This window comes from Sceloporus undulatus, chromosome 1 (assembly GCF_019175285.1).
Source record: "Sceloporus undulatus isolate JIND9_A2432 ecotype Alabama chromosome 1, SceUnd_v1.1, whole genome shotgun sequence".
NCBI lineage: Eukaryota > Metazoa > Chordata > Lepidosauria > Squamata > Phrynosomatidae > Sceloporus > Sceloporus undulatus.
Window position 1 is genome coordinate 381,029,859 of NC_056522.1, and position 13,308 is coordinate 381,043,166.

The 13,308-nt window shown below is 46.1% G+C and overlaps 2 protein-coding genes across 2 annotated transcripts in view; one reads left to right on the plus strand and one right to left on the minus strand.

Annotated features, from left to right (window-relative positions):
• LOC121919334 (heme-binding protein 1-like) overlaps positions 1 to 1,665 on the minus strand; it is a 5,117-nt gene extending 3,452 nt beyond the window's left edge. The window contains exon 1 of the mRNA XM_042445831.1: positions 1,608 to 1,665. The gene's annotated coding sequence lies outside the window, so the exon portion shown is untranslated. The remainder of the gene's footprint in view (positions 1 to 1,607) is intronic.
• The window catches only part of FANCM (FA complementation group M), a 67,624-nt gene that overhangs the window by 15,864 nt on the left and 38,452 nt on the right, over positions 1 to 13,308 (plus strand). The gene's annotated exons all lie outside the window — the stretch shown is intronic.

Consider the following 13,308-nt stretch of genomic DNA (forward strand, 5'->3'; position numbering starts at 1 on the left):
GGCCGTTGGTCCTTAGTGGAGGGATAAATGGCACACGCAGGAGTGCACCCCCATTATAACCAATGGGGCTTGAATATCTGTGATATTTCTTATTCCGGGGGGGGGGGTCTGGCTCCCCGCAAAATTTGGTGGAACAACTGTATTTACTTTTTATAATTTTGCTTAGGCTGCAGAAACTTGTGGTCTATTTATTATTATTATTATTTAGAAGGCAATGCCATATCACAAAAAGTCAACCTGGGTTCAGAAACAAGTCATGCCAGACAAACATAATCTCTTTCTGATAAAATGACCAGCTTGGTTGATGAAGGGAATGCTGTGGATATAGTATATCTTTGATTTCAGTAAGGCCTTTGACAAGTTTCCAATGACATACTTGCAAACAAGCTTGAAAACGTGGGCTCAGACAAAGGAACTGTTTAATGGATCTGTAATTGGTTGACCGGCCGAACCCAAAGGGTGCTCAACAATGGCTCTTTTTCATCCCTGGAGCGAGTGACCAGTGGGGTCCCACAGGCTTCTGTCCTGGGCCCAGTGCTATTCAACATCTTTATAAATGACCTGGGATGACAGAATTGGGGATACTACCTATCAAAATTTGCAGAGGACACCAAATTAGGGGAATAAGCTAATACTCCAGAGGACAGTCAACACTCAAAAATGTCTGAATAGACTAGGAAAGCGGGCCACAGCTAACAAAATGAAATTCAACGCAGAGAAAGTAAGTACTGCACTTAGGGCAGAAAATGAAATTGCACAGAATAGAATTATGGGGGACCACCTGCTGAATGAAACTACATGTGAAAGGGATTGGGAGTCTAGTAGCCCACAGTTGAACTGCTTCAGTGCGATGGGCATGCTCAAAAGGCAATGCCAATTTTAGGCTGATTCCATAAAGTATAGTGTTAGATCAAGGAGTAATAGTGCCACTCTACTTCTGCTCTGGTCAGGCCCCACCTGGAATTTGTGTCCAGTTCTGGGCACCCATTAAACAGGACATTGAGAAATTGGAGTTGTGTCCCGAGGAGGGCCAAACTAACCTGGTGAGTCTGGAACGTCCTATGCGGACGGACTCAGGGTAGCTGGGATGTTTGCCTGGAGACGAGAAGGTTAAGAGGTGATATGTCGCCCTGTTTATTTTGAAAGGATGTCATATTGAGGGGAGCCGCTTGTTTTCTGCTTGCCTCCAGAGACACAGGACCCAGAACAAGGATCCACGCTCAGGAAAAGGATTCACCTGAACATTCGGCGGAACTCCTAACAGTACGGGCTGTTCGACGAGGAACACACTCCCTTCCTCGGAGTCTAGGGCGTCTCCTTCCTTGGAGTCTTAAGCAGAGGCTAGATGGCCATCTGTCCATGGGAATGCTTTGATTGAGAGTTCCTGCCTGGAGAATGGGGTTGGACTGGATGTCCTAGTGGTCTCTTCCAACTCTACGACTCTATAATTCTATGATTCTACCGAAGGCTAACGTTTGAGAAGGGCCATGGCCAAATTCATCTCTGATATATCTTGTTCACAAACCCCTTAGGGTTGTCATACGTCCGAAACCACTGAAGGGCACACAACACCACTACATAAAAAGTGCACATTGGGAGAGGCTTACCTTCTCTTTGCGGTGATCAATAAAGGGGACATTTTCTCTCTCTGCGGATGGTTATTTCTGTGTCAGTTGGCTGGATTGCTCAGCCCTATCTTAAGGAGAGAAGTGACCGTGAGACTGAGATTATTAGGGTCTATCCAATTATTTACACAATGGAAAAACATTTCTCCCTTTTGGTACTGAAAACAGGCTCTAGTCCAAAAACAAAATCATAACATTTGATTTTAATTTTCAGTCGGACCTTAAACTTTCTTTGTTTTGTTGAGGACAATTCAAACTCGCCACTGGAAAGTTCTGACCGGAGTAGAATGAAGAGGGCCTTCTGCTTCCTCTGTTGGACACATTCCTGTGCTGCAGCCTAGAATCGCATTGGCTTTCTTGGCTGCGGCATCCTCTGTTGCTTGTGTTTAGCTTGTGGTTAATTTTTAGTTGAATTTTTTATTTATCTGTGATTCTCTTCTTTTAAGGGGAGGGTAGAATTTGGGATTATTGTGTTTATTACTTTTATTATGCTGGCTCGTGTTTTGTAAGCCGTCTCTACCTTGTGGGAGTAGGCAGGTATAACTAAAAGTTTATTATATGTTGTTGTTGTGGTGGTGGTGGTTTAGCCCATGATACTACTTGGGACGTGATAGCACTGCAAACATCTCTTTTTCTAAACAAGTACGCAAAGACTTGGCATACATAAGGGGGTCACTGTCAATTAGCATATGGAGTACTGAACTGATTCCATTTATTTTATACCGTCCGTCCTCGCCCTTAGTGGGGGATCCGTTCCGGATCCTCCGGTAGGTGAATTCGCCTTGCTCAAGCCCCATTGTAATTAATGGGGCTCGTGCGCGGCGGCACCGTGGCGCAGGCGCGTGCGTGGTGCCACGGCGCGCGCCACCCATTTCATTGATGGGACGCGCGCCCCTCCGCCCCGCGCGCGCCCTGAGGCTTTGAGCGCTATGCTCAAGGCCGCGTATGGCGCGCCCGCAATGGGCGCGGGGTGCCTGTATTCCCTCCTTCTCTCTAGTATGGGGACTCAAGGCAGCTCCACCCGATTGTTAAAACAGCAGACAGCAAACATAATAATAAATGCATGATAGAAAGTTCTGAATCACAGGCATCGTAGAGTTGGAAGAGACCAGAAGGGCCATCCCAGTCCAACCCCCTGCCCATGCGAAAGATGGCCCTCCCAGCCTCTATTGAAACGGACCTCCAACGAGGAGGGACTTTACCACCCTTTCTATGTGGAACAGCCCTTGCTGCAGGAAGTTCCTAGAATTCGATGTAGAGCAAGTGTGGGTGCCATCTCTCAGGACACTTTAGTCATGCATGCCTGCACAGCAGGGAATGGACTCAGGGCCTTGGTATCCGTTCCAACTCTCTCATTGTTCGCCAGGACACCACGAAAAGGCCTTTGCCTGATGGCCGAGAGGAATTGAGAGGGCCTGGCTTCCCTCAGGATGAGTCCCAAAGCCTGGGAGCAGCCACCGAGACGGCCATTCCTCGCTTGTGACCTCAGTGAACATATTGCTGTGGGCGATGGATCAAGAACAGCTCCCCTGTGGCTCTTATGGGTGCCTTGGATCAGTGTTGCCAACAAGCCTCAAAGATATTCCCTGGAATGTTTACAAAATCCCCGAATTCCCCCATATTTAAATCCTATTCAGTAAAATCCAGGGAGAAATTATTAAATTCCACAGATTCGGGGAGAATCCCCAGATCTGGCACTCTGCTTGGGACTTCGCTTGTATCTTTGTTACACTTCATTGCTGGGTGAGGGAAATTGTTTGGTTCAGAGACATGGCCTCATTTCTCAAGCGACTGTGAAAAACTGTGATCACCTTGGCGTTCTGTGCCACTCCCTGCTTTGTTGTGGTTCCCCTCCCCGGTACTCAGATAGATTGTGCCCCTCGCTTGTATTTACCACCGTGTGGTGTCGTGAAAGTAGGGTGAGAGGGGCATGCCCTTTTGTGTGATCCGGGGTCTTGGCCAGGTCCGAAAGACCACTTCCCCACGGCTCTGTTCTTTGAGTAATGGTGAGAAAATGCCTTTTGTATGTATTGCTTTTAAATGTACTTGTTTTAAATTTGCCCACAGACTGCCAGGCTACTAATATTCGCCACCCCCCTTCAAAAGCAATATCCTTTGAAGATGAAGAGTCTAATTTAATTTTTTTTATTTAAAGGTAATGTGTGCCATATAGGCAAAAAAAATGAAATGCACAGATATAGGATTGGCGTCAAAGAAGCATCGAGTTGGAAGCGACCACAAGGATTAATTGGGAGTCTGTGCGCAAGGGATCTCGGAGGCCTAGTAGGACCACAAGTGAACAGAGTCAACATGCAGCTAAAAGGCCAACGCTAGGACATTCTGGGAAGTTTTTTGTGAGACATTTAGCCATTGCTGTCGGGGTGCTGCAATAAACTATAATTCCCAGGGTCTCTAGCATGAGCCAGGGCAATAAAGGGTGTCTCAAACTAGATTATTTCTACAGTGTGGTTTGGCCTTAGTCTCAAAGGGCTACAAATTCCTTTGCATACTTCTACTGCAGACTAACAGGGCTATAACCTTTGAATACCATCTAATACATCATCTTCTCTTTCTAGGGGTATTTATGGCTTTAATTGGCCAGGGCCCCCCCCTTTTCCTTCCCTTGTCCTCTGGGGGGGGGTGAGGGCATCTCTGATGATTTCCATGTCCAGGCATGGTAGAATTCAAGATTAGCCTGTTAGTCTGTGGAAGCAGTATGTAGAGAGGTCTTGCAGCATCTTGAGATGAACTGATAGAAAGAGTTGCAGCCGGAGCTTCCAAGAGTTTATCACACTATGCTCTTAAAGAGTATATCCAGGGTGACCTCTCTAGCTGCCTCCTGTTGCATGCTGGGATGGCAGTTTTAAGGAGGGTATTTAGTAATTCTCAGGCAGAAGTTCAGCTCCTTAAAACTGCCAATCCCCAGCATGCAACAGGAGGCTGCTGAGGAGTCCACTGGAATAGTAGCTCTTTAAGAGCATAGTGTGATAAACATCCTAGATAATAATAAATAATAATAATAATAATAATAATAATATTAATGATGCATCTGAGGAAGCAGCCTTTAGTCTAGGAAAGCTCCTGCTACCAACTTCTTTCTTCAAAGATACAGCCGTGTTAGTCTGTACCATTCTATGAAGAGAGTCTTGTATCCCTTTGAGACTCACTGAAAGAAAGAAGTTGGCAGCATGAGGAGCATCTGAGGAAATGGTGAGGCCTAGGATTGCTTCGGCTGCCACTCTTTTCTTTCAGTGAGTCTCAAAGGGGCTATATATAAGATCTCTCTACACACTAATCCTACAACTAACATGGCTGTGTTTGAAAGAAAGAAGTTGGCAGCAGGAGCTTTCCTGGACTAAAGTTGCAAGATCTTTCCACCACTAATCCTACAGACGAATACAGCTGTATCTCTTGAAAGAAAGACGTTGGCACAGGAGCTTTTCTAGCTGAAGCCGACTTCCCTCAGATTGCATCATCATCATCATCATCATCATCATCATCATTGTTATGCCCTGAGGAGTAGGCTTGGGGCTAGAAAGCGCACGTCTGCCAGGGAGTCTGCAGGGTCCCCCAGCTGTTCTGCATAGATTCCAGGCGTGTCTTGCAGCTCCTGTTTCTCCCTGGGGGCTGAGGAGGAGGGGTACCCTGGCCAGCCCCTGCCCTCCCCCTCCCTCTCACCTGTGGGACCTCCACCTGGTGCCCCTGCCCACTCCCTGCCAGTAGGCCAGTGGCGCCCCCTGCTGCTGCTGCTCCTCTTCCTCCTCCTGGCTCTCCTCCTCCTCTTCTCCTCCTTCTCCTGGGACTCTGGAGCTCCTCCAGGGGTCAGGGAGCCCAGGGGGGGACCCCAACCCCTCAGGCGGCAGCCCCCCATACAGCCTCCTCCATGCCCCTGCCGCCGCCCGCCCCGCCGCCTGCCCTTCGGGGGCTTTATGAGCTGCTCAGCCCTCTGAGGAGGCCTGGGCTGGGGCTCAGAGGGAGGGAGGAGGGAGCAAGGCACCCTGTGGGCCTCCTCCTCCTCCTCCTCCTCCTCCTCCTCCTCGGGCAAGAGTGGGACCCCAGCGCAGGAGGAGGGCTTGCCTCTCCCTGCTTTGCCCTCCCCAGCCCTTTCCCCAAGCCCTTGGCCTGGCAGCAGCAGAGCCACTTGGCCCAGGAGGGAGGGCAGGGCTGGCTGGCTGGCTGGCTGGCTGGCAAGGGGAACCAGGAGGATGCCTTCCAGCAGGGCTCTCTATCTCTCTCTCAGGGAAAGGAAGGAGGGGGCCACACCTCCACAACCCTGGAAAATTAGGAAGGGGAAAACAACACCACCCCCCCCCATGTTTTTCTTGACTCATGCTAAAATAATACTACCAGAATTGACTTTCTTGACTTTGCTTCTCCCCATTTTTTCTTTTTTGGGGGGTCCTCTTCCCATTCCCCTCCCCCCAAAACAACAAACCAGGAAATGGGAAAGAACCAGGGAGTGAGAAATGAGGGAAAGGAAGAAAAATCAATTCTGAACTATCTAATTTTAGTGTGATTCAAGAAGCCCCCCCCCCATTTCCCCCCGAAAAAAAACAAAAGGAAAAATGAGGATGAACCCAGGAGGAGGGGAGGAAGAGGGAAAAATGGGGGGGGGGATCAGTTATGGGATATTTTTTTTAGCATGATTCAGGAAATCACGGATAAAATGCCCCCCTATTTTTGGGGGCCTTCCATCCCTATCTAAGGGTGGGAGGAGAGATGGTCAAGGGGACCCCTCCCCACTCTTGCTTTCTAAACCTTTATGTGGGGGCTCCCTCCTAGCTGCCACCAATAACCACTAGGGGGGGGTCTGGTGAGATTGTCTTAAACCACCCCCCCCACTGTTTGCACCAAATTGCATGCGAGACCCTCGAATCAGATCCCCTGGCTGAGTGAGTGCCAGGCTTTCCTTTCCTCTGGGCCACTCTGGAGGAGGACAAGGACTCACTCTTTTGAGGGAATCAGCAATAAAAGTATTATTAATCCCTGCTGGCGTTGGGTTATAGTCCTAAAATACCTCAAGTGGACAACATCTTGAACCAAAAAAAAAGAAACGTGGTTTACAATAGCTGGTTACAATACCTTCTCCTGGTTGGTATGTCTAGACTTGATTGGGATTTATTTCCTTAAACAGTACTGTAGTAAAGAAGTTATATTTGTGTTACATATGCCATTACAAAAAGAAAGCAGTCCGTCAAAAGAAATAAAACATCAATACTTGTAAAAATCCATCGCAGCATAAAAAGTAATAAATAGAACATCAAGTACAACAAATACCTATAAAAGAAACATTGCTTACAAAGTTAAAATCATCTTTAAAACAGATCATCGCAGAGAAAGGCAAAGACAAAAATGAGGGCTTCAGATAAATCTAGATAGGCGTAAGATACACCGAGACTATATATGGCTGACTTACAGAGCTGGGAATATTCAGGGCTAGTAGAGATTCAGTCTCTCTGTAACCCAACCATTGTCTTTGCAGTGCTCCTCCTGATGAATGATGACCAAAACAGGCTACTTTTTGAGAGTACTTGTTTCGGTGTCTCCTAATAACAAAATGATTAAATGTAAGTCGAGTCATAGTTGTTTGATACCAACTAATTCCTGTGTAGTGCGCACACGTTTAACGCGGACTTGAGCTGACGTGTTCAGCAGCCAGGGAGCGTGTGGGGCGCAAGGGGCCGTCACAATCCTTTCAAATAATGGGCATGCACTTGCACCCACACGTCCTACACCACCATGCCTCTTCACACATGAGCAAGCATACATGGAATTAGCGTTGGCAGGGGGGTCCGGATGGATCCCCCACGTAAGGCAGGGTCCACTGCTTGGGCATTTTTAATCTTTATACACTCCAAAGGTATGAGAGAGTTCTTCAACTGTGTTGGAACCAATGGGCAAACTCCTTCAGGTTTATAGGATGTAGAAATGTTTTGGTTAATGTTTAAAGGATATGTTATATATGCTACGTGGTTTTGCGCTTATCTCAGAAGGGGAAGCAATATCTTGAAACTAGTCAATTCAGATTCAGAGAAAATAAGCAGAGACTTTATAAACAAATAAAGAAGAAAGATTAAAATGTATTTGATGTTTTATTAAAGGTTACAGAAACCAAGTAAGGAAGTAACAGATGTGGTGAATGGTATTTGTTGGTTTATATATTTATGTAGTATTTGTTGTATGTTTGGTACTGACTGTAATTTTGTGATACAAATAAATATTAATAAAAGAATAAAAGATTTAAAAAAGAAATAGGAAAAAAATCATCAAAGAGAAATACAAAATACACTTCTCATAAGGAGTAATTTAGAAAGCAAATGCCTCCAAATGAGCTCAGGCTTGCTAGAGACGTTAGCAAATAAAAAAGGATTTGTTTGGTTTGCCTGTATTCGGATCACAAGGAGAACTAAGAGTAGTAGGACTCTGTGTACAGAAGAAGGTGAAATGCTCAAGGGGGACAGAGTTTGGTTGTGTGCCGTCTCAAGGAAACGTGGTGCGGGGTGGTTTGGGTGGTGGGGGGGTGGGGGGGGTGGGGGGTGTGGGGGGGTGGGGGGGGGGGGGGTGTGGGGGGGGGGTTGGGGTGGGGGGGGTGGCGGGGTGGGGGGGTGGGGGTTTGGGGTGGGGGTGGGGGTTGGGGGGGGGGTGGGGGGGGGGGGTGGGGGGGGGGGGGGGGGGGGGTTGGGGTGGGTGTGGTGGTGTGGGGGGTTGGGGGGGGGGGGTGTGGTGGGGTGGGGTGTTGGTGGGGGGTTGGGGGTGGTTGGTTGGGGGGGGTTGGTTTGTGGGGGGGGGGTGGGGGGTTGGTTGGTGTGGGGGGGGTTGTGGGGTGGTGGGGGGGGTTGGGGGTGGTGGTTGGGGTGGGGTGTGGGGGGGTGGTGGGGGGGGGGGGGGGGGGTGGGGGGGGGGGGGGGGGGGTGGTTTTGGGGGCGGGGGTTGGGGGGTTGGTGGGGTGGTGTTGGGTGGTTGGGGGGGGGGGGGGGGGGGGGGGGTGGTGGGGTGGGGGGGGGGGGGTCGTTGGGGGGTTGGTTGGTGGGTGTGGGGGTGGGGTGGTTGGGGTGGGGGTTTGTGGGGGGGGGGTGGTGGTTGGGTGGGGTGGGGTTGGTGGGTCGTTGGTGGGGGGGGGGGGGTGGGGGGGGTGTGTGGGTGGTGTGTGGGGGGGGGGGGGGGGTGGGAGGGGACAGAGTTTTACTACTGCCTTGTCCCAGTCTTCCACCAAGTAAACGGTGCTCTAAACTGGCAAAAAAATGGACCCATGGTGCCATAAGCGGACTAGGCCGGAATAGAAAATAGAGGTACTAACTAAAGGGTATGTAGCAACCCCAAATCAGTTCAAGTCTCTGGGTGCATCCAAGAACACCAAAGGAACTTGCCAATGGACTTTCAGACCCACAGTCAATAATTTTGGGAATTCTGGAGTCCAGTGAGGGTCCTGCAATTGGAGGAGCAAATGCGTTCCCCACTCTTTGAAAAGGGCAAAATGAGGATTCTTTAAGCGGTGGCGTGCCCTTCTTGGAGGCTGTTTTTTAAGCAGAGGCGGGGGAAGGCCATCTGTGGTTAGGGACCCCCCCCCCCACTGTTTGCCACCAAATTGCATGGCGAGACCCTCGAACTCAGATCCCTGGCCTGAGTGAGTGCCAGGCTTTTCCTTTTCCTCTGGGCCACTCTGGAGGAGGACAAGGCACTCACTCTTTTGAGGGAACTCAGCAATAAAAGTATTATTAATCCCTGCTGGCGTTGGGTTTATAGTTTCCTAAAATACCTCAAGTGACCACATCTTGAACCAAAACAACAGAAAACGTGGTTTACAAAATAGCTGGTTACAATACCTTTCTCCTGGTTGGTATTCAGACTTGATATGGGATTTATTTCCTTAAACAGTACTGTAGTAAAGAAGTTTATTTGTGTAGCATATGCCATTACAAAAAGAAAGCAGTCCGTCAAAAGAAATAAAACATCAATACATTGTAAAAATCCATCAGAGCATAAAAAAGTAATAAAATAGAACATCAAGTACAACAAATACCTTATAAAAGAATACATTGCTTACAAAGTTAAAATCATCTTTAAAACAGCATATCGCAGAGAAAGGCAAAGACAAAAATGAGGGCTCAGATAAATCTAGATAGGCGTAAGATACACCGAGACTATATATGGCTGACTTACAGAGCTGGGAATATTCAGGGCTAGTAGAGATTCAGATCTCTCTTGTAACCCAACCATTGTCTTTACAGTGCTTCCTCCTGATGACTGATGACCAAAACAGGCTACTTTTTGAGAGATACTTGTTTCGGTGTCTCCTAATAACAAAATGATTAAATGTAAGTCAGAGTCATAGTTGTTTGATACCAATCCTAATTCCTTGTACAGTGCGCCCACGTTATACGCGGACTTGAGCGTACGTGTTCAAGCAGCAGGGAGCGTGTGGGGCGCAAGGGGCATCGCATCCCTTTCAAATTAATGGGGCATGCACCTATGGCACCCCACACGCTCCTACACCACCATGCCTCTTTGCACATGAGCAAGCATACATGGAATTAGCGTTAGGCAGGGGGGTCCGGAATGGATCCCCCACGTAAGGCAAGGGTCCACTGCTTAGGGCATTTCTTAAATCTTTATAAATTGGACACTCCAAAGGTAATGAGAGAGTTCTTCAACTGTGTTGGAACCACATGGGCAAACTCCTTCAGGTTTATAGGATGTAGAAAATGTTTGGTTAATGTTATAAAGAGATATGTTATATATGCTACGTGTTTTGCGCTTATCTCAGAAGGGGAAGCAAATCTTGAAACAAATAGTCAATTCAGATTCAGAGAAAATAAGACAGAGACTCTTAATAACAAATGGAAAGAAGAAAGATTAAAATGTATTTAATGTTTATTAAAGGTTACAGAAACCAAGTAAGGAAGTAACAGATGTGGATGAATGGTTATTTGTTGGTTTTATATATTTATGTAGTATTTGTTAGTATGTTTGGTACTGATTGTAATTTTGTGATACAAATAAAATATTAATAAAAGAATAAAAGATTTTTTAAAAAGAAATAGGAAAAAAATCATCAAAGAGAAATACAAATACACTTCTCATAAGGAGTAATTTAGAAAAGCAAATGCTCCGAATGAGCTCAGGCTTGCTAGAGACGTTAGCAATAATAAAAAGGATTTGTTTGGTTTTGCCTGTATTCGGATCACAAGGAAGAACTAAGAGATAGTAGGGACTCTGTGTACAGAAGAAGGTGAAATGCTCAGAGGGGACAGAGTTTAATACTGCCTTTGTCCCAGTCTTCTCACAAAGGTAAAACAGTGCTCTAAACTGGCAAAAATGGAACCCATGGTGCCATAAGAGGACTAGAGCCTGGAATAGAAAAAGAGGTACTAACTAAAGGGATATGTAGCACCCCAAATCAGTTCAAGTCTCTAGGGCTGCATCCAAGAACACCAAAGGAACTTGCCAATGGACTTTCAGAACCACAGTCAATAATTTTGGGAATTCTTGGAGGCCAGTGAGGTCCCTGCCAATTGGAGGAGGCAAATGCTGTCCCCATCTTTGAAAAGGGCAAAAATGAGGATTATTTAAGCAGGTGGCGTGCCCTTCTTTGGAGGCTGGGTGGAAGGCCATCTGTGTTAGGGAGGGCCCTTTGATAATGTCTTTTCATGGCAGAATGGAGTTGGACTGGATAGCCCTTGGGGTCTCTTCCAACTCTAGGATTCTATGGTTCTAGGTCAGGCCTGCACAACATGTGGCCCACCAAGCAATTTCCAGCAGCTCATGAGGAGCTGGAGCACGTTCCTGTGGGATGTGTAGTAGCTGGCTGCTAATGGCCAGCCAGCGTCTCAAGTAAGGCTTACAAGCCCCCTCCACTGTCCAGCCTTTCTCCCAAGCTCTTCTTTACCATCCTTCCAATGCCAGTGCAATTTAAAAAGCCATTTATAGTAGTCTATTTTAATTTCCTACTTTAAAGGGAAATATCCCATGTGAGAAGTAGGCACATTTCAAACACGATTTCGGAGTACCATAAATTAATTGCTGACAAGAAGTGGAATACATCCTATTAGCTAAATGTTGGGAAAAGGAAGAAGACCTTTAAAGTGTATTAAAACTTGTACCGCGTAGTAAAGTAATTTTTAAACAGTAATGTGATTTTGTGATAAGTAAAAATCTTAATAAGTGTAATTTATTAATATTATTATGTTAATTGAAATTTCCCTTTTTTATAATATAGTTTATTAGCAAAATAGTTTCATCATTAATTATACCTTTTCTTGGCAAGTGCGGCCTAAAGAACTTGGGCCTCTCTTAATTTTGGCCCTTGCCTGCTTCCAAGTTGTGTGGCTCTGCCCTAGGACCTAAGTGGACAATGAGAGCCAGGCGTCCTAGTAATAGGACAGAAATGCCATGCTGAGTAGCTGCTCCGCCTCATTATTGATATATTAATACATTTTAAAAACGAAAAGGTATCCTTTGCCACCTCCCTTCCTCTCTCTCTCTCTCTCTGTGCTTAACTTGCAATGCCCTCAGATGACTTTCTAACCTACATTTTTCTGTGAACATATAAAAGCAGCATCCTCTCATAGAAACTGGAGCAAAGTGGGTCACTGTGTCAAGTTTAAGTAGGTTATATTTGTTAAACGTATTAGTTCTAGTCTGAAAATCCAGGGGATTGGATCTTGCTGTCTGCACTCATAGGCAAGTTCAGCTTGTTTTGTGAAAGATGATTAGAACAAACAGCATTACATGCAGGGCAGATACTGGATTGTTTTCTTTGACATATAACTAGGTCAAGAGATGATACGCAAGAAAACTAAGCAAGCTATCATCAGGAACAGTTAGAAAGAGAGAGAGAAAGAGAGAAAGAAAGTAAAATTCTTAGTTTTGGGGGGCTTTTGGGGCTCTGTGGCCATGTTCTAGAAGAGTTTATTCCTGACGTTTCGCCAGCATTCTCTGAAGATGCCAGATGCCACAGATGCTGGTGAAAGGGCACAAATAAACTCTTTTAGAACATGGCCACAGAACCCCCAAAAGACACAAAAAACTATGGATGCTGGCCATGAAAGCCTTCGACTTCACAAAGTCAGATTCTTACTACCTACATTAGTATCCTCATACTCCTTTAACCTATAAAATGAAAATGTTTGTTTATTTTTGCTTGTATTAAATTTATCATCATCATCATCATATTTATGTATTTATTTATGTCCCACTTTTCCCCACAATTGGGAAACAAAGTGGCTTACACATTAAAAACACACACATTACAATTAAAAACATACAAAGTGGGCATTAAAACCGAATCAAGCTAGTATGGCATTAAAATACACCATTCAATAAAAGAATAAAATGCCATTTAGAAGATAAAAGTGCTTAAAACGGTACACATTAAAACAGTTAAAAATAGTAAGCCATTAAAACATTAAAACCATAGAAATAAAACTATATTAGACCCTATCTAATGCGCAACATTCTCGGGGCCACATGGTTACGGTCCTAAACACACTGCAGAAATAATCCAGTACAAGATCACTTTAAAATGCCTTGGCTCGCTCAGTGGTAGAGAATTCTGGGAAATGTAGTTCTGTGAGACGTTGAGCCTTATTTATCAGAGAGCTCTGGTGCCACAACAAACTACAACTCCCAGGATTTCCTAGCACTGAGCCATAGCAGTTAAAGCGGTCTCAAACCGGATTATTTC